General features: G+C 42.9%; 2 long non-coding RNA genes across 6 annotated transcripts in view; one reads left to right on the top strand and one right to left on the bottom strand.

Moving 5' to 3' along the window:
• The window catches only part of LOC140697452 (uncharacterized), a 55,515-nt gene extending 37,861 nt beyond the window's left edge, over nt 1–17,654 (bottom strand). For 3 of the 4 annotated variants that reach the window (XR_012074577.1, XR_012074580.1, XR_012074578.1), the window contains exons 1-2: nt 17,312–17,654; nt 15,774–15,877 (exon numbers count right to left, since the gene is read on the bottom strand). This is a non-coding gene — a long non-coding RNA (uncharacterized lncRNA). Of the gene's footprint in view, nt 1–6,515; nt 6,612–15,773; nt 15,878–17,311 lie in introns of all 4 variants that reach the window. The other variant, XR_012074579.1, reaches the window with a different exon arrangement.
• A 159-nt stretch (nt 17,655–17,813) lies between these two features.
• The window catches only part of LOC140697453 (uncharacterized), a 139,340-nt gene continuing 132,773 nt past the window's right edge, over nt 17,814–24,380 (top strand). For both annotated transcript variants that reach the window (XR_012074582.1, XR_012074581.1), the window contains exon 1: nt 17,814–17,997. This is a non-coding gene — a long non-coding RNA (uncharacterized lncRNA). The remainder of the gene's footprint in view (nt 17,998–24,380) is intronic.

Below are 24,380 nucleotides of genomic sequence, written 5' to 3'. Positions count from 1 at the left end.
GGTGATATATTCTGAACCCCTGCAGTGGTAACACACTACTTTCTTTAGGCATTAGTGAGTTTTATCACATCCATCTCCTCAACTTGAAAGAACTGGGCAGGATAAGCCCTGAGTATCTACCTTGTGGGGAGGGAGGCGGAGAGCCTTAAATGGTATGAGGGACAGGCACTGAGAAGGAATGAGAGTCCCAGGGACCAATAAGGAGCTGGGTGGCTGTGTGTGATTATCAAGGACATCAGGGTGATGCTGGGAAGGGAAGAGAGGTCCCTGAGGGTTGTCTTTTCTAAGGATTTTTTTTTTTAAGTTTAAACTCAGAGTGTTTTTAACTTATGTAATGGCCTAAGGATTTTGATGGCTCTACTTCCTCTGCGGACAGGCAGTAGAAGGGCTGCTTCTGGGAGTGAGCCCCTTCCACCTCCACCCCAGGGCAAGCCGTGCCTCTCAGCCTCCTTCCTGGCTCTGAGATAGGCCAGACCACAGAAGATCATCTGTTGATAATGACAACTTGGTGTAGGTATGGCTCATTTTACTCTGGTTTCCTCCAGAAGCAGTGAAACAGGGCAGCACAGAGGTTATAAACAAGGCAAGTTTGCCAGAGTGTAGAAAGGCTCTCCACTGCCTCCCTTCATCTTATAGGTGACGTTCTAGAGTTCAGGGTCTTGCCAGCCTGCAAAGATGCCTTTTATTCTGCACGTTAGAAAAAACTTACACCAGCATACAAGGCAATACTTTTTACTACCCAGGAAGCTACTTCTCTTAGGCCCTCTGTCTGGGTTTACAGCCTTGAAATTCTTATTGCGCCAGCCCTGGGACAAATCTCCCCTTATCTGTGCTTATGCTTCTCGGCTGAATTTTCCATTTATGTCCGCTTGGGATGATGACCACTACACATACCTGAACTTCCAGGGGTGGGACGCACTTCTGTGAGTAACAGCAGCTCATTCTAGCAGGGACAGAGAAGAGGGGAAGAGTATCTATTGACCTTTGGGGAGTGGGGAAGTTTCTTATATACCCTACAAGAGACGGAGGACTCTAAGCAGTGTTTCTTTTAAAATGTATATTTTGAGGGAGGGTACAGCTCACTAGTAGAGCTCATGCTTAGCAGGCATGAGGTCCTGGGTTCAATCCCCAGTACCTCCATAAAAAAAAAGTAAATAAACCAAAACAAAACCTAATTACCCCTGCAAAAGGCAATGTAAAATAAATAAATAAATATTTTTTAAAAAATGGGTATTTTTAGTGTTAATGGAAATGATGCACTTACAACATAGGTTGCTTTATAAGGCTTAAACTAGTTTCCCATTGCTATGACATGTATTAAAGGTGGTATTAAGGATATCTATAATATATTCTTTTTAATTTCATGTATCCTAATTTCAAATGCTTGACTTTGCAATGCTTGAGGAATATAGATTGTCTTTAAGATTGTGATTTTTATAGTTGTTTTGTTTTTTCATGAAGGTAAAAATACCTTCAGCAGTCTAGGAAATTATCTCCTGTACTTGGAGGGTAAAGATGTGATGACAGTTTTTCTTCTTCGGAACTCCCCCTATCTTTCTGGAACAAGCTGTGATTGTGGGTGGATTATTCTGATACTATTGCTTTGCTGTGCAGTGTTTTGCAGCTTAAAGGTAAAAGTTTTCTCTGTTATCATTAAACATGCATCCTTGCTAATCCTACAGTGGTAATTCTCTAGATTCTGTTATTTCCTCTCAAAGGCTCTTAAATTTTAGCATGCATTAACATCACCTGGGAAGATTTCGAAAGTGCACATATCTGGTTGTTACTCACAGAGCATACGACTGAGTAGCCGAGGTTGGGGGCCGAGGATCTGCATTTTAAACTTTGACCTGAGAACCACATTCTGAGGCCAAACTACTGCCTTACAGCTGATTTCTCAACCTCAGCACTACTGCCATTTTAGTTGGATGAATATTCGTTGTGGGAGTTGTTCTCTATATTATAGGATATTTAGCAGCATCCCTGGCCTCTACTCACTAGACAGATCCAGTAGCATCCTCACCCATTGTGAGGACCAAAAATGTCTCCCGACATTGCCAAATGTCCTCTGGAGTGGGGGATTTGCAAACCACTACCTTAGGCTCTTTGCTCTTCCTAATTCAAACACCCTAGCCACCCAAGCATTCTTGTGAGTGATGGATTTTTATATGGAACTCTAGTCCGAAATTAGTTTTCTTACAACTGTGTATAATAAAATGAATCTTTTGTCATGGGGGCTCAAAATCATTTCCAGCCCCCCCGGACAATTCTTACTTGACCATATTTTTCTTTAAATTATTAAAATTAGTTGCTAACACTTACAATTTGGGATATATTCATTTCTGGGTTTGCTTGAGAATTCAGAAGCTCTGACCACAGCAGTCCATGTTGCTGTGTGGTAAGAATCATCTGGACCAGAGGAACAGCTACAGTAGAGACCAGGATGTGCGCTCCAGTTTCCCGAGTCCTCAGCTGCCCGATCTCGCCTAGTCAAGTACCTACCTGGTTCCTAGAGGCCTTGGATTTGCAATTTCTGGTTTTAAACTCCCCAGTCATTCACTAAGAATGGAGCACTTCACATGGAATAATTTTGCTAGGGTTGGCAACTTTGATGCTAACTCCTGAATGTACTCAGATTAATTAGATTGTGAGGCAATGGGCCAAATGTTTTAATCTCCTGTAATTAATATATCTTCCAATTTTGTAATATATTTATGTGGAGTTTTATGTATTTCCCCTTTCTGGAGTAAAATTTGGATTATAGGCATTCAGCTTCCTTTGCTAATTTATCACATTGCACTAATACTTTTTGTTGTTGACAAAGGCAGCTCTGCATGTCTGTTGAGGATTCTTTTTCTCAAGTGCTGGTTTTTTTCTTCTTTAATTGAAGTATTGTTGATTTACAGTATTAGTTTCAGATGTACAACATGTTGATACACTATTTTTATAGATTATACTTCATATAAAGTTATTTAAACATATTGGCTACATTCCCTGTGCTGTACATTATATTGTATCTTATTTACAATTTATTTATCTATCTATCTATATTGACGTATAGTTGATTTACAGTATTATATTAGTTTCAGGTGTATGACATAGTGAATCAAAATTTTTATAGATCATACTCCACCTATAGTTACTATAAAATATTTGCTATATTTCCTGTGCTACACAATATACCCCTGGAGCTTATTTATCTTATACTTAGTAGTTTGTACCTCTTAATCCCCATCCCCTATGTTGTCCCCACCACCTCTCTCCCCACTGGTAACGACTAGTTTATATTTGTGAGTCTGTTTCTGTTTTGTTATATTCATTTGTTTTATTCCATAGACTCCACATGTAAGTGAAAACATGCACTATTTGTCTTTCTCTGACTTATTTCTTTAAGTGTAATACTCTCTAGTTCTATCCATGTTGTTGCAAACGGCAAAATTTCATTCTTTTTTATGGCTGAGTAGCATTCTATTGTATATATACACCAAATCTTCTTTACCCAGTCATCTGTTGATGGACACTTAGGTTACTTCCGTATCTTGGCTCTTATAAATGCTGCTGCTATGAACATTGGGATGCATGCTTCTTTTTAAATGAATGTCAAGTGCTGGATCTTGATAGGCAAATGAACCATCTCCAGGGAACAGAGAAACAAGGAGAAATGGATGTGTGATGCTTTCCTGTCCGTATTTATTCTTACTCCACCCCAACCTACGCTCTTGTGTGACTAACAACTTCATATATGATGGCTAGAAGCTTTGACTTGTGAGTGATTTCAAAAGAAAGGTGGAGGAAAATGTTGCAGGTGGGGCTGGCTGGCTTCATGGGCATGTGACTGTACAGTCCCACGAGGCCCTGTGTGTAGAAGGACCCTGCACTTCATTTAATGCTGTGCTGTTGCCATCTTGAATTTCTTTTCTTTTTTTAAAAAAAATTCATTGTAACTCTATTGTTATAGCAGAAAATTGGAAACAGGGCAAATGTCTATCAGCAGGGACTAGCTGAATAAGCCACACAGTGGAGGACTCTGAAGCTGAAAAAGGAACAAGGAAGATCTAAACATACTGCTGCAGAGAGGTGGTTGGGGTGGGTTGTTCTGTGAATAAAGCAAGATGGGTGTCCAGAACAGGCAATGTTTACCAGTTTATCATAAAAGAGTTTAACTGAGGAACAGCCAGATGGAAGAGAAGGACAGGGCAAGGTATGTGGGAAGGAGCGTAGTGTGGCCATGATCTATGGGCACACCACTCTCCCCAAATCTCCACGTGTTCACCAACCTGGAAGCTCTCCACATTCTTAATGATTTTCCAACAAGAGGCTCTGCAGTTCCGTTTTGCACTGAGCTCTGCAAGATCTGTAGACAGATCTGTTTGGAGGAGGGGCTTTTACGTTGTATTTTATTTTATTATTGTGGGAGGTGGGAGTGTTCAAGAACATCAAGTTCAGGAATTTATTACTGTAAAGAGAAACAGGTCCTTTTTCCTTGGCGAGACTGGAATACGTTTATCTAGGAAACAACCAGCTACGTGTGGGGAACTGCTGGGAGGCAGAGAGAGAAAGACAGAGAAGGTGGTAGGGTGGTGTGGAGCCAGGTACAAACGGATTCTAATGAAGTCAGATGAACTATATAATTTCTTCAAGCGTTAGTTTTCTTATCTGTAAAATGAGGATAATAGCTCTGATGTTATGAAGTTGTGAGGTTTAAATGAGATAGTGTGTGAGTGCCTCGTGACTGGCACACAGTAAGCCCTCAGTTTATGACAGTTATATTAATATGGGGCTTTGCTCTCAGGAGTCTGGAATTCAGAAGGGGAGATAATGCATCAAATCGTGGCAGCAGAACCTGTATATTAGTCACCCCTGGCTGCCATAAAAAATGTTATAGACTGAGTGGCTTAAACAACAGAAATCTGTTTTCTCACAGCTCTGGAGGCTGGAAGTTGAGATCAGGGTACCAGCATAGCCCAGGCCTGGGGAGAGCTCTCTTCCTAACTTTCGGACAGCTGCCTTTTCGCTGTGTCCTCATTTGGCAGAAAGCTCTGGTGTCTCTTCTTTTTTTATGAAAACGCCAGTTCTGTTGGATCAGGACTCCACTTCCTTAAGCCTTCATCTTAATCACCTTCTCAGAGGTCCTAGCTCCAAATATAGTCATATGGGGGGTGAGGGCCTCCATATGCATTTTGGGGGGCACAACTGAGGTCAAAACATCTGGTATAAGTACAACCAGGGCATAGATGAATGCCCAACTCTGGTAGTGGAGGGAGGTCAGAGGAGGTGATTCCTGAAATGCATCTAAAAGGTTTTAGTTAAAGAAGTATATGCTCAAAATTAAACAGCATAGAGGAGTTTATAATAAAAAACAATAGTGTCCTCACCTCTCTCCAGCCTCAGGTCCACTTTCCACATTTGATGCTATGGAATGAATGTCTATGTCCCTCCAAAATTCATAAACTGAAGCTCTAATCCTCAGTGTGATGGTATTTGGAGGTGGGGCCCTCGGGGGCTAATTAGGTCATGAGGGTGGAGCTGTTAAGATGGGCTTAGTGCCTTTATAAGAAACATGAGAGAACTTTCTCTCCCTCTCCCCCTGCCCCAGCCTGTCTCCCTGTCGTCTCCCCCTCCTTGCCCTTTCCCCTCTCCCACGAGGATACAGCCCTCTATAAACCAGGAAGAGGACTCTCACCTTGATCTTGGATTTCCCAACCTCCAGAAATGTGAGAACTAATTTCTGTTGTTTAAACCTCCCAATGCCAATGTGTGGTATTCTAACAGCCTGAACTGACTAAGACAGTCAACATTTAAAAAATATTTCTGTTTTAGTTCTCATATTTGACACTCCCTTCCAGTGTTGGGTGTCTATCTTTTTTTTTTTTCCAGTTCTTTTATTGGTTATCTTTGTGACTGTAGAGAATCATACCTGTGTTTTTTGTGTTGTCAACTAGCAGCATTATCTCTTGACTCCAAGCTTTGTAAATAGATAATGGTGCCCCATCCTTTTCTCTAGTGTTCCTCCTCCTGCCATGGCCCTTCTGTCATTTTCACCTTTGACATTATCAAGATTACCAATTTGTATTCTGTCCTGCTACCATAGTCAAGTCTTTCCTGCAAGCCAAAAAAGCAGCTTTTGTGGTTTTAAGACTTGTGCAAATGCTGGCTCAAGTTATGTGCTTGAAATACTTTCACTTCTTTACTGAGCCAAATAATATAAACTCAGCATCAGTAGGAGGATTTCTTTTCCTCAAAGTCAAATGGAGTCTCTTTTCTTACAATTTAGAAATTTCTTAAAACCATTATGTACTTGAGTTTGCTACATATTTAGATATCTTTTTCCTGAGGAGTTTTATTTTTAAGTTTCTAAATGCCTTTCTCTCTCTTTTTTTCTTGAAGCACTGGCTTTGACAAATCCTTTCCATTATACCATCTATTCCATCATACCATCTGTCTTAGTCAGTTCAGGATGTTATAATAGTGTATCATAGACTGGGCGGCTTAAACAACAGAAACATATTTCTCACAGTTCCGGAGGCTGGAAGTCCAAGATCAAGGTGCCAGTACCACTGGGTTCTGGTGAAGGCCCTCTTCAGGATACAGACTTCTTGCTGTAGCCGTACCTGGTGGGCAGCAGAGAGGAAGCAAGCTCTCAGGACACTTATCAGAGCACTAATCCCATTCATGAGGGCTCCACCCTCATAGCCTTATGTATTCCCAATTATCTCCCAAAGGCTAAACCCCTAAAAACATCATATTAGGGGGTAAGATATCAACACACCAATTTTACAGGGACACAAATGTGAAGTCCATGCACCATCTTTTCCATTAAGATCACTCCCCAAACACCTCCCTTTTTTCCAGAGAACTCCATCCTCCTGCTCCTATAGGTATTGCTTGTTTTCTAGGCCTGCATTTCAGCTGTCATTCTGGGAATACCAGTACTTTCCTTCATTGCTCTTTGGTGTTGCATCTACTATTTCCTGAATCCCATACCTTCCTGTTTCTTGGTTCTCTTCCTCATCTTGCTAAGAGAGATCAACAAACTTCCTATAAATGGTATAAAACTAAGATATGAATGGCTCAAAATATCTCAGTTTTGTTACTGCATTTGATAATCTGGCTGGGTATAGTATTCAAGTGTAACTAGAATAGCGCAATTTTCAAATTGTTTTGTTCAGCCCTGTCTTGATACATTCATGTTGCCAATATCCCCCAAAATGTCTTAGGTGTATCCCATCAAGCAGTGGATAATACACTTATACTAATGAGTGCCCCATCAAACTGGACACTCAATGGATGATGACCAGCCATCAGACCACAAGGGTGAGGTTCCTCACCAAAGACTGCAACCAGTGTGGACAGCTCACCACCAAGTCAGTTTCCAGGCAACCACCTGATGTCTGCGATGAAAAGCTTCTCCCATCCCACCAATTACTCTCATAAATTTAGAGTTTTCTTTATTCCTTTCTGAACTGGTCCTTTTGCCTTTTTCTTCCCTTCCCTGGTTCATATTTTATCTAGACTTCAGAGTGGAAAAATTAGCTCTTCAAGCATGCAGATATATCTTTCCATCTGGTCCTTTGTCTAAAGGTTTTTTCCTTTTAATTTTATAGTCTTTGTTGCTGCTTCCAAAGTAGGTGACTCATATCTGAGTAGAACCAAGTGGATGAAAAATAGACACTAGGGGTTCACGTGAGTAAGTAAAAAGGTTAAAGGAAACATAAAGATTAATACTTCAAGATATAATCTTACCACAACAGATTGGAAGTTATTTTCCCTTAGACCCTTGAGAACATAGCTCACTGCCTCCCAGTACTCACTGTTATTAATGAAAATTAGTTTGGCTTGTTCTTTTGTGGCTGACTTGTTTTCACTTCCTGGATTTGGAGATGTTCTCTTTATGCGTGGTGCTCTGAAATTTCATAGTAACATGTTTAGGAATACGTTTTTTAAATTCTCCAACTGGGCATTTAGTAGATCTCTTCAACTGGATCTGTGACCACTTGGCTCTAAATGATTTTCATTATTTCATTGCTAACTTCCTCTTCATGGTCTCTGTGCTCCCTTGAAATTTGAGTCATTGAATTCTAGACTTGCTGAATTGGGGTTACCTCAACTTTAAAAATTTTTTATTGTGGTATGATACACAAAATATAAAGCTGTCTCTTAACTTTTATCTCATTTTTTTAACCTATTTCTTTGACTTTTTGTTCTAAGGTCTGAGAAATGTCCTTGACTTTCCCATTCTTCTATTGCATTTTGTATATTAGTAATTAATAAATTCTAATGGTTCTTTCTGTTTTTTGATTGCTCCTTATTTATAGTAACTTCGCCTTGGTTTATGGAGAGCTAATCTCTCTGAGGATTTTAATTACAACTGCTTTGTTTCCTGAATGAGTTCTGGTTTTCCAAGTACTTATCTTGGTCTCAATTCCTTGTCACTAGTTTTCTTCCTGTGCCCGGCAGTCCTAAATTGTTCACATATAGGAAGGAGAGGTTGGGTAGCTAGTGTGTGGCTTTCTTTGCTGTTTTGTAAGGACTCTTTAGGCTGAGACTCTGCTTGGGGCAGAGCAGGCAGGGCTGTGGCTCATACTCTTTGCTCTCAGGTGAACAGGGTAGGGGCTTCCCGCCAGGATATGAATCCTCCCAAGCAGCTGAATGAAAAGGGCTTCACTCACAGACACTGCTGTCCACACTAGTAACCTTAGCTTTTGCCAACTGTTGCATGTGGAATTGGATGGCTCAAATAGTTCAAGTTTGAAAACACAGTACAGATCTTTCTAGACTTAAGATGGGGTTACATCCCAGTAAACCTGTAGCAAGTGGAAACTATCAGAAGTTGAAGATGCATTTAATACACCTAACCTACGGAACATCATAGCTTAGGCTTGCCCAAATATGCTTAGAACACTTACATTAGCCTACAGTTGGACAAAATCATCTAACACAAAGCCTATTTTATAATAAAATGTTGGGTATCTCATGTAATCTATCGAATACTGTACTGAAAGTGAAAAAGAGAATGGTTGTTTGGATAGAGTAGTTCTAAGTGTAACTACCCTCATGACTGGGAGCTGTGCTCACTGCCCTGCTATCACGAGAGAGTATCATGCTGTGTATCGCTAGCCCTGGGAAATATCACCATTCCAAGTTTGAATTACGGTTCCTACTGAACATGTACTGCTTTCACACCATGGTAAAGTCAAAAAATCCTAAGCAGGGGACCGTCTGTATGTACCAGTGGAATTTTTCCAGTGTAGATGCTTGTTTTAAATTAGTGAGCTTTAAACCATTTTTATTCTTTTTATGGGCCTGAGGACAGTTTTAAAATTTTGAATATGAATTTATTTGCAATAGGAAATACTGCAGAACTAGAACGTCTAGATGTAGGAATGGATTTAATGCCATAATTGATTACTCTAAAGAAGGATTCACCTGTGTATTGGGCTTCTATAGCTGTTCAAATGGACATTTTCCTAGTAATTAAACTCAAATTCTGGAGTTCTTACCCCCTTGCATTTTTTGGGGGGATGTTGCTTCATCGTATATGCCTGACATTTTTATGTCTCCAAATTCAAATGTGTTTTATGCACACGCACATATACGTATATACACATACATATTTTATAATCAGTGAATGTAAAGTTGGGTAGTTCCAATGATTGTGGTTAAAAAAGAAATAAAACTCTGGTACATCCAAATGTTAAAACATTTCCCAGTTTCTCCACTTTACTTTCTCCTTCCCTCCTACATAGAAGTTTAATAATGGTTCAGAGCATGTCTATTCAGTCTATTCTTTTTTAACATCCATTTCAGGGATCCTGAATGCTCTGCAGCATTATGTTGTTTCCACATAGCAAAATTTAAGGCTATAGGATCTTTGTGTTTTGTGGTCTCAAACTGGTAAATTGTCCTTTTGCTTATCTGGTTTGCCTCTACTTAATTCCTAGGCTTTAACTTTGGGTAGATCTCGGGGCATAGCTCATCTTTTCCTTCTCAGGGTTGCTCTGGAGACTAAGGAGCAGCCCCCACTAGCTCCACAGAGGATCCTGGAGTTATCTCCTTCCGGATCAGCCTGGACCTGCACAGCTCTCAATGCAGAGAGTCAAGTTAACAACCCCAGACTTTTTCAGCAGAATCTTAAGGCTCCTTTGTTCCCCTCATTCAGGTGGGATCCTCAGTTGTCAGGAAATGGCAGAAGCCCAGGCTGGAATTCTGCACACCTTGAGATTGCTGCAGGGCCCCACAGATACCCAATGAAGGCCACTCCGGGAGTCCGCTCTCTCTCCAGGGTGGATGCTGAATGCTGAGCTCACACTTTACATGCAGAAATCCTTATAGTGCCCCTACAGCCAAGAACCAGCGGGCTCTGCTTCACCATAGGAGACCCACGTGCTCAAAGTGAAGCAGAGCGTCAAAGTGGGGGGGATGGTGGCGCCTGGACTCCTCAAACAGGTTCCCACCCTCGATGTCCTCAACCTACACGCCGCTTTTGGAATCTATAGATCTGTCACCAGCAAAGCCCACTGGGGTCCCCAGGAAAAATAAGACGGAATCTAGGCCTAACCTCTCTTTTTGTGCTTAGTCTAGTTGCACTTGCCTGTTGGGGGCCGCGTGCAGAGGGCTTGCACCTAACATGTTGGACTTGAGCTCTCAGAGCCGAACCGCTGCGCTGGAGCCCTCAGCCCCGAGGGTGGTGCGGGGAAGCGGGCGCGGGAGCTGCAGTTCAAGATGGCGGCAGGGGGCGGTGTGCAGAGAGGCGGCCGGGCGCTCCAGCCGGCAGTCCTGGGCACCACGCCTGCGCCAGCCCCGTGAGAACTCCGCCCCCTTCTCGCGGACGGACAGATCCCGTACAGCAGCCCCGCCCGCCGCCTGTCCAGGAGATCGTGTGCTGCAAAGCCAGAGCTCGCACTTCTCCGTTCTTAGGTCAGAGAATAAGGCTTTCCTTTGCTTTTCAACTGAGCTCGGTTTTTTTATTGGCTCCAACGACACTGGGCAGAAGGACCCTTGTTGGGGACTGATTAGGGAGGGTGTGTAACAGGTTGAGTGGCCCTGTTTTTTGTTTTGGTTTGGATTTTACATTCTGTTTTGTTGCCCTAACCCGATCCTTCATTTCCGGAAGGGTGGTAGTTTTATTCTAGGCTAAAGCTTTCATAAGGACTTGAGTCGCTAGATCTTTACCCTGGTAACCTTAAGAGAGCAAACAGCCCCGAGGGGTTATATAAAGTGTTAGTTTCCTCTTCCCTTCTGCTCACTAGAATTTACCTGAAAAAGAGTAAGATAGCTGCAAAATCACATACATCCATGCAATAGATGTTCAGTTCAACAAATTAAAAAATTTCAATAGAACAAACTGAAATAAATTCTCTAACTAGCCTCTTTGCTGTGCCTCCACAGACTGGCCCGGTGGACCCATTGCTCAGCCTCCGCTTTGTCCTTCTAACTCCTCAGCTGCCCCTAGTCTTTCTTCTCAGTTTAAGAGACAAGCATTCACCTAAGGGGTGATGGACACATGGTAACCAGGAGAAGACAAACAAGGACAATAAGGAGGGTGGCATCTCTAAAGCAACAGATGAGGCCGCTGCCGTGGCATTTGAAGGTGGCTCAGCCCAGCTCACTATCTGAACCACATCCATGTTAAGGAAGACGTGGGTCGTGTACTTATTACTGTCTTCTCAAATATAAGCTGGAGTCACTGGCTGGTCAGAAGAAACATAACATTGTAGTCAGATATGTTCCCCACCTATTGGGACCTTCAGAGAGGTTACTCTCAAGAAATTGAAACAAGGTCGCTGGCACAGAGTTAAACTATAAAAACAGCATAGCATAGCACAGAATATACAGAATGCAGAATATGCAAAGCCATTTAAAAGGCAATGCCTCCCCTAGCAGTAGCCGCAGCCTGCAAGACAGTAACCTGACTGACATTAAGCAGAACCAAAGAAATAATAAGAAAATCAGACGCATGGTCGTCAGCTTGGGAGTGTAGAAAATTGAGTCATCAGGAACAGTTGGCAAGGCTCAAAAACATTGTCCAGGGGAGAGGGGATAATCCCCTCCCACTGGCCAGACCAACCCTATCATGTAGGTGGCAGCATCAAGCTATCTCAGCCTGAAGCCATTAAGTGCTGGCTATGGCTGAAGGACTCTCTTTGTTCTGATTCCTGCTCTCCAGGCGATCTCTGATCATTATCTGACTTCCTCTATGGTCCTACCTACAGAAATGGATCTATTACAAGGGCTTTTCGTATCCTGTTTCTTTTTCTGATTGTAAATGAAAATGGCATTTTGACCACTATATTCCTATATTATTTGGCTTCCCCTGTAGTTTGACCAGCTGGGGGGAAAAGGGCTGGTTATATAATATATGTGTTTCTGTTTCTGTGAGAGGTACTTCTCATTGTCAGTGAATAATCTGGCATTCTGTTTTGGGGGCTGAGTGGCTGTGAGTCTGACCCTGAGGAGATTAATATACTCAGGGAGCCCTTGGCTTTCTGAGCCTGGATGGGGGAAGGCCTGACTCTGGGACGTGGAGAGTTCCCCTGGTGAGGACACAGCCCACAGAGCCTTGTTTCCCATGTGATAAACACATATGCTTCTAGCTGCTGTTATTTTACCATTTTTAGGCAAAGATAAAATGCTCAATTCATAATGTAAGATACAGCGCTTACTGTGCAAGGCATGCCCAACGTTAACATCTAGGTTTCTAGAACAAAAGTGTGGCATTGTTTTCCTTGTAGTCATCATTTTAAAAATTCCCCTTAACCCAGGGTAAAATAAACAATGTTTTAAAATTTCAACCTAATTAAAATCCTGATGCAGATGCATTTATAATGAAGCCTACTAATTAAGAAGGGAAAGGAGGAAGGCAATGAATGATTTCAACTCCAAGCACACCCCCTCCTATTCCCATACAAGCCAGAGGCAAGATGGAGATTTGTGCCAAAAGATGAGAAGAATTTCCATCTTGTTTGGATTATGCTGAGATGCTTTTGAAAGACACGTAAGAGAAGAAAACAGAGTAGTAGGAAGGCACAATGCTCTATTTACTTCTTTTTTGGAGGCACACTTATAAACCCTCAGAACCATGCCCTATGAAGGAAGGATTTCCAATCTGAAGCAAGCAGAAACAGTGGCTTTTAAAATAGAACAGCAGGATTGCCTGGGAGGGCGTCCTGTCTAGTGACAATGGCTGCTGTTTCCATGGCAATTGCAAGCACAAGTTAGATTCACCTGCAACACTGGCATCTCTGCTCGTTCTGTTCAGGGCACACGGCCATTAAGCAGCAAGCAGCACTGTTACCAAGACAGATATTTAAGCGAACTGGATGCCACCTTTCCACGTACAGATCTTTTGTTCTATAATGAATCCGCGGCTCCCTACGTGCCTTGTTGTTAACGTAGTAACAGAAGGGAGCTTGAAAAAAATACTGCTCTAAAAAGATATGCAGTCTCACCTGAACCAAATTTTTCTAAGAAAGAGTTTAAGTCTTTAATTCTCAAATCCAATGATTCCCAAACCCTAACACGCCTCAAAGTCCCCTAAATCTGCAATGTGCAAATTCCCAGGTCCCACCGCTCAGAAAAATCTGATTTAGTAAGTCTGAAGTGGGGCCTGGGATGCTGAATTCTTAATAGGTACCCTAGCTGATTCAGATACAGACAGTCCCAAGAGCACACTTCTTTGAGAAGCCCTGTTTCGAATATCCGAGGACACATTTCCCTTCATGGAAGGTCATGAGTTGAATCTCAAGGGCTTTCTCCCACGAGGACTCTACTTTGAATGTATTCAGGCCACAGGGCGTTAGTCAGGAGGCAAAGTCGTTTTAGGATACTCCTGGGCTTTAGACCTTGCTTTGGGGTCTTGGCTCATTATAACTCAGCTGCAGAGCTCCCTCAGGGTGGTATCCAACACCTGCTGTTTTCATCCAGAGAGAGGACAAGGAACACCCTCCTGCAGTGCCTGGCCAGCTTCAGAGAACAGGCAGGGGGAGCTGTTACTTCCAAGTTCAACGCAAAGAAATCAAGTGCTAATAGCATGTTGTTCTGCCTTTCTCAGGACGTCAGTGTGGGATTCAGCTTTAGGAAGGTTGCAGCTTCAAAGCTTTAGGAAGGTAGAAAGTGTCCCTTTGATTCCCTGTTCTTGCTGATGCGAGGTCCCCACACCTTGGAGAAGTCTTCTTATAGTAACCTCTTCCTTTATCTCTTATTTTTCCAGCCTCTAGGCTTTAGATATGCTAAGACAGTCTCTCCCCATCCCTTTCTTTCAGTTTCTAGGTTGCCCTAGATGCTTCTTTTAACCATATTCTATTTGTTAAATAGATACAGAATCCCCATAAGCACCTGCCTCCAGGGATGGCCTTGGAAAAGGGTCTGGCAAATTTTGGAAACCCTTCTGCACAGCCAGGATTTAAGGTAGACTGGGGTCACAGACAGTGGCTCAAGCTGAAATTCAGAACATCCTAAGTAAAACTTTGCAGGAAGGTGCTCCCTGTGCCCCAACCTTGCAGTCCTCGGTTTCAGAAATAACTTCCATGTGCGTGTGCCAAAGCGCTGCAGGTGGTACTGATGCTTTTATTCAAATGCAGTTTCTCTTCGAAGGAGAACAAAGTAGATCTGAAGAAAAGTCCTATTTTTGGAAAGGAGAAGTCAGTGATGCACTGATAGATATTTGCCATGTGAAAATTCCTTCCTAAGGCTTTGTCCTTAATGACTTAACTTCATACAGCAGGAGGAGCCCCAAATCACAGAGAGGACCCGATGACCGCTGTATCGCTGACACTTTGTGGCTTTTCTCATTTTCACAAAGTGGAAACAAAAGGGCTAGTTTCCAATGCGATGAAAATTAAAAATAAAATAACACCTAGGCAATTATTGACAACTGCTTTATTTTTCAATCTACTGCATCTTGTGGACTGGAACTTCCCTTGTATGGACAACTGGAGGGTCAGCTTTGTAAACAAGTTGCAGTTTAGGTCTGAGTACACAGGTGCTGAGCTGTTATCCTTGTCACATGAACTCCATGGAGTTGTTTTACTAAGAAGGTAACAGTAACAGGAAGTAATAAAATGTGGTGGTTAAGCCTGCAAGCTTCAGCATCAGGCTGCCTGGGTACTAATCTATGCTCCCCACATACCCGACAGACTCCTTGTCCGTGAAACGGGAATCATGGGAGCTGCACCACGTGATTGTGATGTCAGACACAGTGATGCACACTGAGCCTCTAGCAGAGGGTGGACCTTTAGCCAGGATCCAGTACAAGTTCGCTTTTCTAAATGTGGAGAAAAGAACTGTTGCACTTGATATTAGTCCATGCACATGCTTGAATTTATCTGGAAGATCAGGGAGACAGTACTATCATCATTTAGATTGGAAGAGTTCGCTCTCTGGTTGCCATCCGTGTCCATGGGATGGGGGCTGGAATTAGCCACCATGAATCCCTTAAGCAAATAGGAAAGAGCATGCCAATAGCCTTGGACTTGGTGCCAGCAGCCTTGGATTTGGCTCTAGCCGTTCCTCTCTCCTGCCGACCAGGACTCCCCTTTCCTCCACACCCACCTTCCATGATCAGACACTCTTTAGCAGACCTTGTACCTCACCCCTTTAATATCCAGAAGTCCCATTTCTTCTCAGGCTCTGCTCAGTGTCTAGTGTAGGAGTTGGGGGGACACTACACCTCAGTGGAATCATGTCCTCCAGTGCAGCTGAATAAAACAGGGAGATCTGGATAAACAGGGACAAACCCAGCCCTCCTTGATGCTCCAGTCCCCTCAGCTCTTTACCTCATCCTCTGTGCCTCACATCTCTTGAGTGCTGTCATGCGTGCTCAGTGTGATGCGGTGGTAGAGAAGACAGATGTGGTCCCTCTCCCCATGGAGCTTATATTCTAGAGGGAGAAAGATCATAGGTAAAGGACAAACAAATTACTTCACGTTCTGAAAACAGTCCTGAAACACACAATTGCCTTATGGCTTCAGAACTCTCCTCATATACTCATACTTTCTGGACAACGGAATTAACAGGGACAAGTTTTAAATTGGACATTATCATTTCCTTCATATATAATCTCTATTTCTTCATCTAAAATTACCCTCTCTAAAACTTTGAGCTACTGCAAATAATTATCAGAGATTTTTAAGTCTCAAAATAAAAAAAAAGTTTAAAACATGTATCACAATAACAAAGGAAAGTTATATTACTGGATAACAGATATACATTTAGTATAGGCTATCATTAAAGATACAGATGTAACTGCAATTTTAACCTTTGAAGTGGACAAGTGGAATCACTGTATGATTGTTAACATCAGTTGCTACCCTATTCCTTATCAGCAAGGAGAAAAGATTTTATCTCATTGATAATGTTTATATTATGGTAGAAAAAAATGCTAAACACAAATAATAAGATTACAATGATTACTCACTAAAATAATTATTGTTGCACATAATTGTAATAAAAAGATGAACATGTATTTTAAATGAATTGTAAAATCTACAGGATATGAGGTAATTTTAAAATTATTATATGACTAAAATATTCCATTAAAAATGTTTTAATTTAAAAAAATAGTTGCATGTCATAAGAGCTTCAAAGGAAAGAAGGAGGAGCTGGAAGAAGAGAGTCAGGTGCTACTCTAGATACAGAAGGAGCCGCTGGGGGTGGCATGTCCAAGTTGAGGAAAGGTCTCCTCTTTGTAGGAGGACTGCAGGTGAAGGGAGGTTCTCAGCAAAGAGTCAGACTTGGCTTGAGATGAGGAGGTAAAAAAAAAAATCTGAAAAAGGCTGAGGTTATGGTACTGGTGCTGAGCTCAGAGTCGGTGTCCCTGGGGACCCTGGGAAGTATGTGTCTATGGTAGGATCCTGAATGTTTGGTAGATCAGGGACATATCGAACAAAATGCAAATTGATTTGTCAGTCACTCCACGTGCCTTCACGGAACATTACAACATCTCAGGGATTGTTCCAGACCATTGGGCTGGGCATCAGCAGATAAAACAAAGATTTCCACTCAGTGGAGCTTATGTTCTAACTAGGGGGAACAGAAAACAAATAACAAAAGTAGGACCCAAGGAAATGATGTCTTATGTTACAAGGTGGTTAGTGCTATGGAAAAAAAGACAAGGTAGAGAGAGCAGGGTTAGAGGGGAGTGAGGAGTGTGGGAACAGAGGGGTGTGTGTGTGTCTGATTTAAAATAAAGAGTGGTCGGTAAACAAGGTCCTACTGTATAAAACAGAGAACTATATTCAGTATCTTGTAGTAAACTATAATGGAAAAGAATCTGAAAAGAAAATACATGTATGTATGTGTATAATTGAATCACCTTGCTGTACACCTGACGTCCTCGGGTCCAGCACTTGTGGAGGAGAAGTAGTCAGGAGAAGCAACCGCAGGCTCCAGGACCACCTCTAATCCGCTCGGCTTTTTATGGGCTAGTTAGTTGACCTTTGTGAGGTCCACATTTCTAATCCCAACAGAACCTTATATGGTTGCTCTGAGGCTCCAATAAAATCATGTAGCTACGAAAGGTCATTGTCAGTGCAATAAAAATGTTCACTCTGCATAAGGAGAGTGGAGTCACTCAGGCTTCCTCACAGGACATCCAGGACCCAGCGACGCAGCTGCACCATCCCGCACGTGCGGTATCCATGTGGTGTTATAGAAGCGTGACCCTCAACCCGCAAGCGTACCGGCTAGCTCCGAACATGGTTGCCTAGACGCAGGCTTTGTTATATAAGGCGGCTTGATATACAAGGTGGCCGGAACTTTTTGCACCACCGCCACTGAGGCCTGTGTACTCCTCCGCAATACAGGCACGTCGGAGATACCTAAGGCGCTCAGAGTTGTTCGTCAGCCCGAGTCCGCGAACCTGCCAGGCCTTGAGCGCTTTCAATACACTGTTATCGTGGAGTAGCCGCCAAGTCCCCTTTTCCTCTCAGATGCTTAAACTTCTCTTCAGAACTCACCTCTGTCCCTGAAGTTGGAGGCTCAGCAGGAGCGACACTGTTGGTGAGTAAATCCTGGTAAACGCGGTGCTGCCCACCTGGGTAGTGAGGAGAGAGTTTTTTTTTGGCTTTTTTGTTTTTTTTTCTCACAAAGGGGAAAAAAACAAAAACAGTGAGTACTGCGTGACTGAATTCATTGGAGTCCTCGGTTCCTATTTGTGTTCGAGAAAGATGGGCCAGCAGGAGGCCGGGAAGAGGTGACGCCAACCCCCGGGGAGGCGGACAGGCCGGTGCCCCGACGCTCAGCCAGGGCGGGGCCGCGTGGCTGTGCGGTGCACCGGGGCTGCAGCGTGAGTGCGTGGAGAGGAAGCGCAGCAGGACCGCAGCCGCCTCTGCGACCCTCCGTCACACCCAGCTGCCTCCGTGCCCCTGAGGGAGGTCTGAAAGGGCCCCCCAGGTTCCCTCTGGGCCTGGGGTGCCTGTCTAGCCCATGACAGGAACTTCTCACTGCGCCCGCTGCCCCCTCCTAGCCACGGCAAACACATTTAACCCCCACTGGCCTCAGAAAGAGGCATCATTCTGTTGCATTGAAGGGAGAGACGGTGTAGCGGATCCGGTAGCAAACCCGTTTTTTCCATGAGTGATACCCTTTATGGGAAAGCAGGGAGACGAGGGATTTGAGCGGGAGCAAGTGGGCGGGAGTGCAGGTGTCCTGGAGGGTTTGTAGTTTGCTGTTGCTGGGCAGGGCTCTGTAGAAAGGGAGAAGGGCCCGAAAAGAGAGCCCAGGGCGCGACATTACTATGGCCACCACCGTGCCAGGGCTCCAGCTCGCCAGAAAGCAAGTGGTTCTCCTTAGAAGGAACAGCCTGGAGGCCCCAAGAGAGCTCAGATTTATCTCGCCTGTGCTCCAGTCCAGGGCTATGGAAATACCTAGACTCAATACCACTCTTGTGTGATTCCTTTCCACCGATGAAATGCCTTCTCTTATAACTTGTTGGATTCGCACAGCCCTGGAAGGCAAGATGAGCCACTTTTATCAACCCATTTCATAGAGCAGCAAACTGAGGTCCACAAAGATAAAGTAGATAATGGCAGAGGCTGAACTTGAAAGCGGTAGATCTGGGAGTGGAACACGCGTGTGCTGACGTATAGTTGTTTTTGCTCACGTTTTGGTTTTGGCGTCTCCAGTGCTTTGGAAGTGGACCCTCCAGTGCGGCATCCCCAATATCCCACCCCGCGGGGCGAGCGCTCCACGTGAGCACTGTTGGGTCTGGGATCCTCTGGTGAGAAACTGGGGTTTAGCAGATGTGTGAACTTGAGCTCCTGTTTTTGCTCCGTGCATTGCATGTGTTTCATCATGTTTGACGGAATTTATTTTAGACCAAGTTCAGGCTGTTAGCCTTCTTCCTCTCATGGTTCTTTTCATTTTTACCCATGCTCACAGCAAGTGATTTTTCTTCTCTTAGGCTTCCAATACACACTTCCCTCCCCTTGTTACTGAGTCAAAGCGTGTACTGCTCATTGCATGACAGGCCATTAAACTGAGAGATAAGCTGTTGGGACAGGAAATAGCGACTTTATTGGGAAAACTAGCAGACAGAGATGAGAAGATGATGGACTTGTGTCCCAAAGAACCATCTTGCCTGGGTTTGGATGCTAGTGTCTTTTATAGAACAAAGAGGAGGAGGTGAGGAGGTGAAGTAAAAAAGTTGATTAAGTTGTAAATATTTTTTGGTTCTGCCCAGACTCCAGGTGGGGGATGTGTTAATTTTTTCTTTCCTGCAGCCATTCTATAGGTGAGCCTGGTCAGGATGGTTCCTGTGAGCCAAACAAAGGTATCCACCTTAACACTCAGGCATGGGAGGCAGGGGTCCCAGAGATGGGCCATTACGTATACTTTAAGCTATAGACAACATCCCTTTAGTGAGCAACTTGTAGCAAAGCAATAGAATACAAAGGTTAAAGTAAAAGAAACATTAGATATGGAGTCAGATTTGTTCTTCCCTGTTACACCCTCACCAAGCCCCACAGCCAGAGAAGATGCTGTCCCTCTTTCCCTTGGAAGGAGCATTTGCTTGTGGGACAGACTGATGCCTTGGGAAAAGAAGCCAGAGTTTTCTTAGTGTTTTGGCTCTTTTTCTTCTTGAAAATGAGCATTTGTTTTACTTTCCTTTCTCTGGCTCAGGTTTTCCATGGTTTCCTCCTGGGCCGACTTGAGACTTCCCTGGAATAGGCTGCCTGAAATTTTCCTGCTGCTTCTGAGTCCTTCCCCATTTAATTATTCCACCTAGAATTATAGTAACCATTTGTTAACGTTAAAAGAGGAAACAAGAATCTGACATTAGTAATGAACTGCTCCCTTCTGGGCTCCAGAGGTGAGTAGGGGCCCGAACACATGATGCTTGCCATTTCCTGGCGGTTCCAGGTTTGCAGAGTGTGTTCACATATATTTGATCATCACAGCAATGATGTGAGACTGGCGGGGCAGGAATTGTGCCTGTATAACAGAGGAGGAAACAGACCCACAGAGGATGGGTCATGAAGGGTCATCTGACTTCACATTTTGGGCTTAAAATTATGAATCTGAATTTTGCATACGAAAACTCATTGTTTCAGAGTAGAGTATAAAAGTTCAAATATGATAGAGGCCAAGTTGTTAGTGGATGTTGTCTCTGCTTGGGCTGCCGTAACAAAATACCGCAGACTGGGTGGCTTAAGCAACAAATTCTAGGAAGTTTAACAGGGAAGAACAAATCCGACTCCATGTTGGATCTGTTTCTTTTACTTTAACCTTCGTATTCTGTTGCTTTTGCTATATGTTAAGAATGTTGCCTAGAGCCTGAAATACAACAGGATAGCCATAGAACTCTGACCTTCAAGGGTATAACACTTCTCAATTCATATAGAGGTAAAAAGTTGCAGAACAGAAAATGACCTTTCTCTTGTTGAAGGTTTACAGGAACAGCAGACCTGACCTATGTGAACAGCTATAAGAACAAAGGAGTCTGATGGCAAGAAGTTTGCAGCAAGCAACCACATCCCCTCCCCTTTTAGTATAAAAGAAGGCTAAATTCTAACTCTGGTAAGATGTTTCCTTCTCCATCTGTTGGCTTTCCAAATAAAGTTGCTATTCCTTGCCCCAACAACTCATCTCTGGATTTACTGGCCTGTCATGTGGTGAGCAGTATGAACTTGGACTCAGTAACCGGAGTGGTTAAACCCAAGGTGTGGTCTTGAGAGGTCAAGGTATTATGAGACTACGGTGGTTTATGGATGGTCTTTTGCATGGGGATTGAAGTCCTGCAGAAGGAAGTGGTGACACAAGTGGCTGGTTTGGTGAATGTGTAGTGAGGTCAGAGGTGGGAATGACAGTGAGGGAATAAAGACGGTATTCATGATTTGGAAATGGTAGAATTCTGCACACAAGCAGAGCTTGAAAATACGGAACAGTTTCTATCCCAGGTAACTGTAGAAAAATGGTAGCCTCTGTGAGAGTGGAGTTTCCTTCTACACAAGGACAGTAGAGGACAACAAAGCAGAGGACCTCTTTGACTTGGTTAAGAATAATAAAAGGGTTTGTTTACCATCAAATGAGGAGTGACAACTGACAGTCTTAAGGAGGAGAATACTGGGAAATTGGGTTTGAGCAGCAGAATGGGGCAGGGATAGATGATTAGAGAGGTCTGCAATAACGTTGTAGGGCTGGTAGTTGATAACGTCCCAGGCTGGTAGTAGGATTGCTGGGCCTAGGATAAAAGTTGAGTTAACATTGGTGCCGCAGGCCTTGTCGTCCCCCCACCCCCACAGTGCCCTTAGCTGCTTGTCCTTCCGTGGGGCAGGAGTGAAGTCATTGGAGATGAGGATCTCTGGGAATTTTGTTTCCTCCCAAGGGAGTAATTTTCCACTCTAATCTAAAGAAGCAACTCTCTTTCTAATAGGAATATCCACCAAGAGGTATTAAGTGTTAATCTGAAATTTTAATACCATAATTATTTTAAACATTAAACATTTCTCAACTCTTTGTGTTTGCCACCCTCTATAAACTGAGGTCAGATACAAATGTGCATCTGTGAAAATGGTTTTCTGAAGAGTGTTTATCAATTATAATTTAAATATATGTAGTATAACTTTTTTTTTCTAAAATGATACATATTGTGGTTTTGTGACAAGGAGGAAGAATTCCATCAGTGTGAATATAGGGGCTATTTGTTCTAACTTGGCAAATCAGAAAAGAACATTCTTCCTTGCTAAAAGATTAGGAAAGACTTAAAATAGTTCTCAAAATTGTCAAATCAGGAACATTTTGGTGCACTATACGAAATGTTCATTAGCCTACTGACCATGGTTTTGACATTGTCTTCTCCCTTTTTCATTCAGACCTACTCCTATATCACAAGGTGAAGAGAAGTCAAAAATTCTTTGGGGAAAACCCCAATTCTCTCACAACACATAAGTAGTTACTCTCCAGGGACCTAGAGCTGAGAGTTCTTGAGCTAATAACTAAACCTGATTCCACTTCCAGTTTGTTAATTCTGACCCCTGGGGGTTGGTTTCTGCAAATGCATCTACATGCTGAGACAGGATGCACATGACTATGCACTTTGATGGTACTGCTTTTATAAAGAACCTTCATTGAACAAGAGCGAGAATGTGGAGCCATTTATTGCCAAACTAAAGAGAAAGGGTATATTAAAAGGCACTTAAATGCAAAGTGAGCTCATTAAAAAAATAAAACAAAGCATTTTGGAATTTACTGGCAATTATGACTACTCAGAAAAGGATGCATTATTTATTAGAGTGGTTAGGGAGGGGTCTATGATGAGGTGACTATTTCTCAGCTTTTCAAAATAGAAAGAAATGATAATCCAGTGGCCTGTAAGATGTTAGTTAATTGGCCTAAGATGTCGCCTGTCACTGTTTTCTTCAATACTTGACACCAAGTGCATTGAAATCATCTATTTGCTCTCTCGATATGGTTGGAAGCAGGCTGAGGCGGGGTGAATATGTGTGAGACTTAGAGGAAGATTCCTGGAGAAGATAGGCTTTGAGCTGAGCTTTAGAGGATGAGTAAGTTTTTGATTGAAAGGCAAGGAAAAGATTGGCATTCCAGGCTGAGGGAACTCCTTGAACAAAAGCCCAGCGGTACGGGAGTACTCATGTGCTTATTTGCAGTAAAGTAGGATAGACTGTTCATTTTTTATTACTGTGGAAAGAGGAAAGAGTGCACCATATTCAGTCCAGAAAACACACACCACTTTAGGTATTTCAAAAGGAGGAAATTTAATGCAGAAAATTGGTTACATGGCCAATGGAAGAGCTAAAAAGTCAAACAGAGGTGATAAGGCAGCTCCAAATTGAGCAATAGCAGGAAGCTGCTACCTCTCCTCTGGCTGGAGGGACAAAGAGTGATGTTACCAGAGCCAGATCTGGGACTATCTTGCAGGGGCAGCAATCCCGGTAGACCTGCCTACAGACGCTAGGTCCATGAAAGAAGATGTCCCATGGCAGCCGGGGACACCATCAGAGGGTGATCGGAAGCCGAGAGAGAAGGAGAAATACTTGGTCTTCTTCCCAGTTCTTACCTTCCAGTATTCTCCCCAGGCTCCTACTGGCCAACTCAATCCAGAAGGGCAAGGGAGCTTGGGAAACGTAGCTTCCTGTGATACAGCGCAAAGGGGGAGAGGCAGGCGATAGCTCTGAGAGCAGACAGGCAAACTATCACCAAGAGGGTAAAGAGAGCAGAAGAGGAAGGGCAAGGCAGTTCTGTTTATAGGAGACGAGGCTGAAAGGGAGAGGTAGGTTAGAAACACATCATGGCAGCCTTTGATGGGTTAAGGAGTTTGGGCTTTATTTTATGGCCATAAGAAGCCATAGCAGGATTTTAAAAATTAACTTTGAGTTTTTAAAATTATAAAAATAATACGGATTCACTATAAAAATATTCTAAAGCACAGAAATGTGTAATATAAGAGTAAAAAGTAAAGGTTCTTCTTGATTTCCTTCCTGACTGCCTTCCTTTCCATCCCAACTTCCCACTCCCCAGAGGCTAGCAGTTGGGAGTATACCCCACAGACCCTCTCGAAGTGTATACAAACACCACCGTCACACGCACTGCTGCTGCTGCTACTGCTACTACTAGCATTACTACTAAATATGCAGAATACATCTCATTTATTATCTATATATGCATAATATGTCTCACTTGTGTATTTGAAAGTGTATGTATGTTATGCACATATGAGTATAGAAATGGAGTATATCATGCATATTTATATTCATATCAAAATGCATAAATGGGTTCACATTAATATTTTGTTTTTTTCCACTAAAAATACATCTTGGACATTTTCCATGGCAGTACACTGTAGTATATACATCAACCCTTGATTTTGTTAACGACTGTAAAATTTTCTAGTGTATGGAGTGTGTTTAATCAGTGCTTATTAA

This window comes from Vicugna pacos, chromosome 7, assembly GCF_048564905.1.
Source record: "Vicugna pacos chromosome 7, VicPac4, whole genome shotgun sequence".
NCBI classification, from domain to species: domain Eukaryota; kingdom Metazoa; phylum Chordata; class Mammalia; order Artiodactyla; family Camelidae; genus Vicugna; species Vicugna pacos.
The sequence above is the reverse complement of the archived record's forward strand: the minus strand, read 5'-3'. Positions and strand labels throughout refer to the sequence as shown.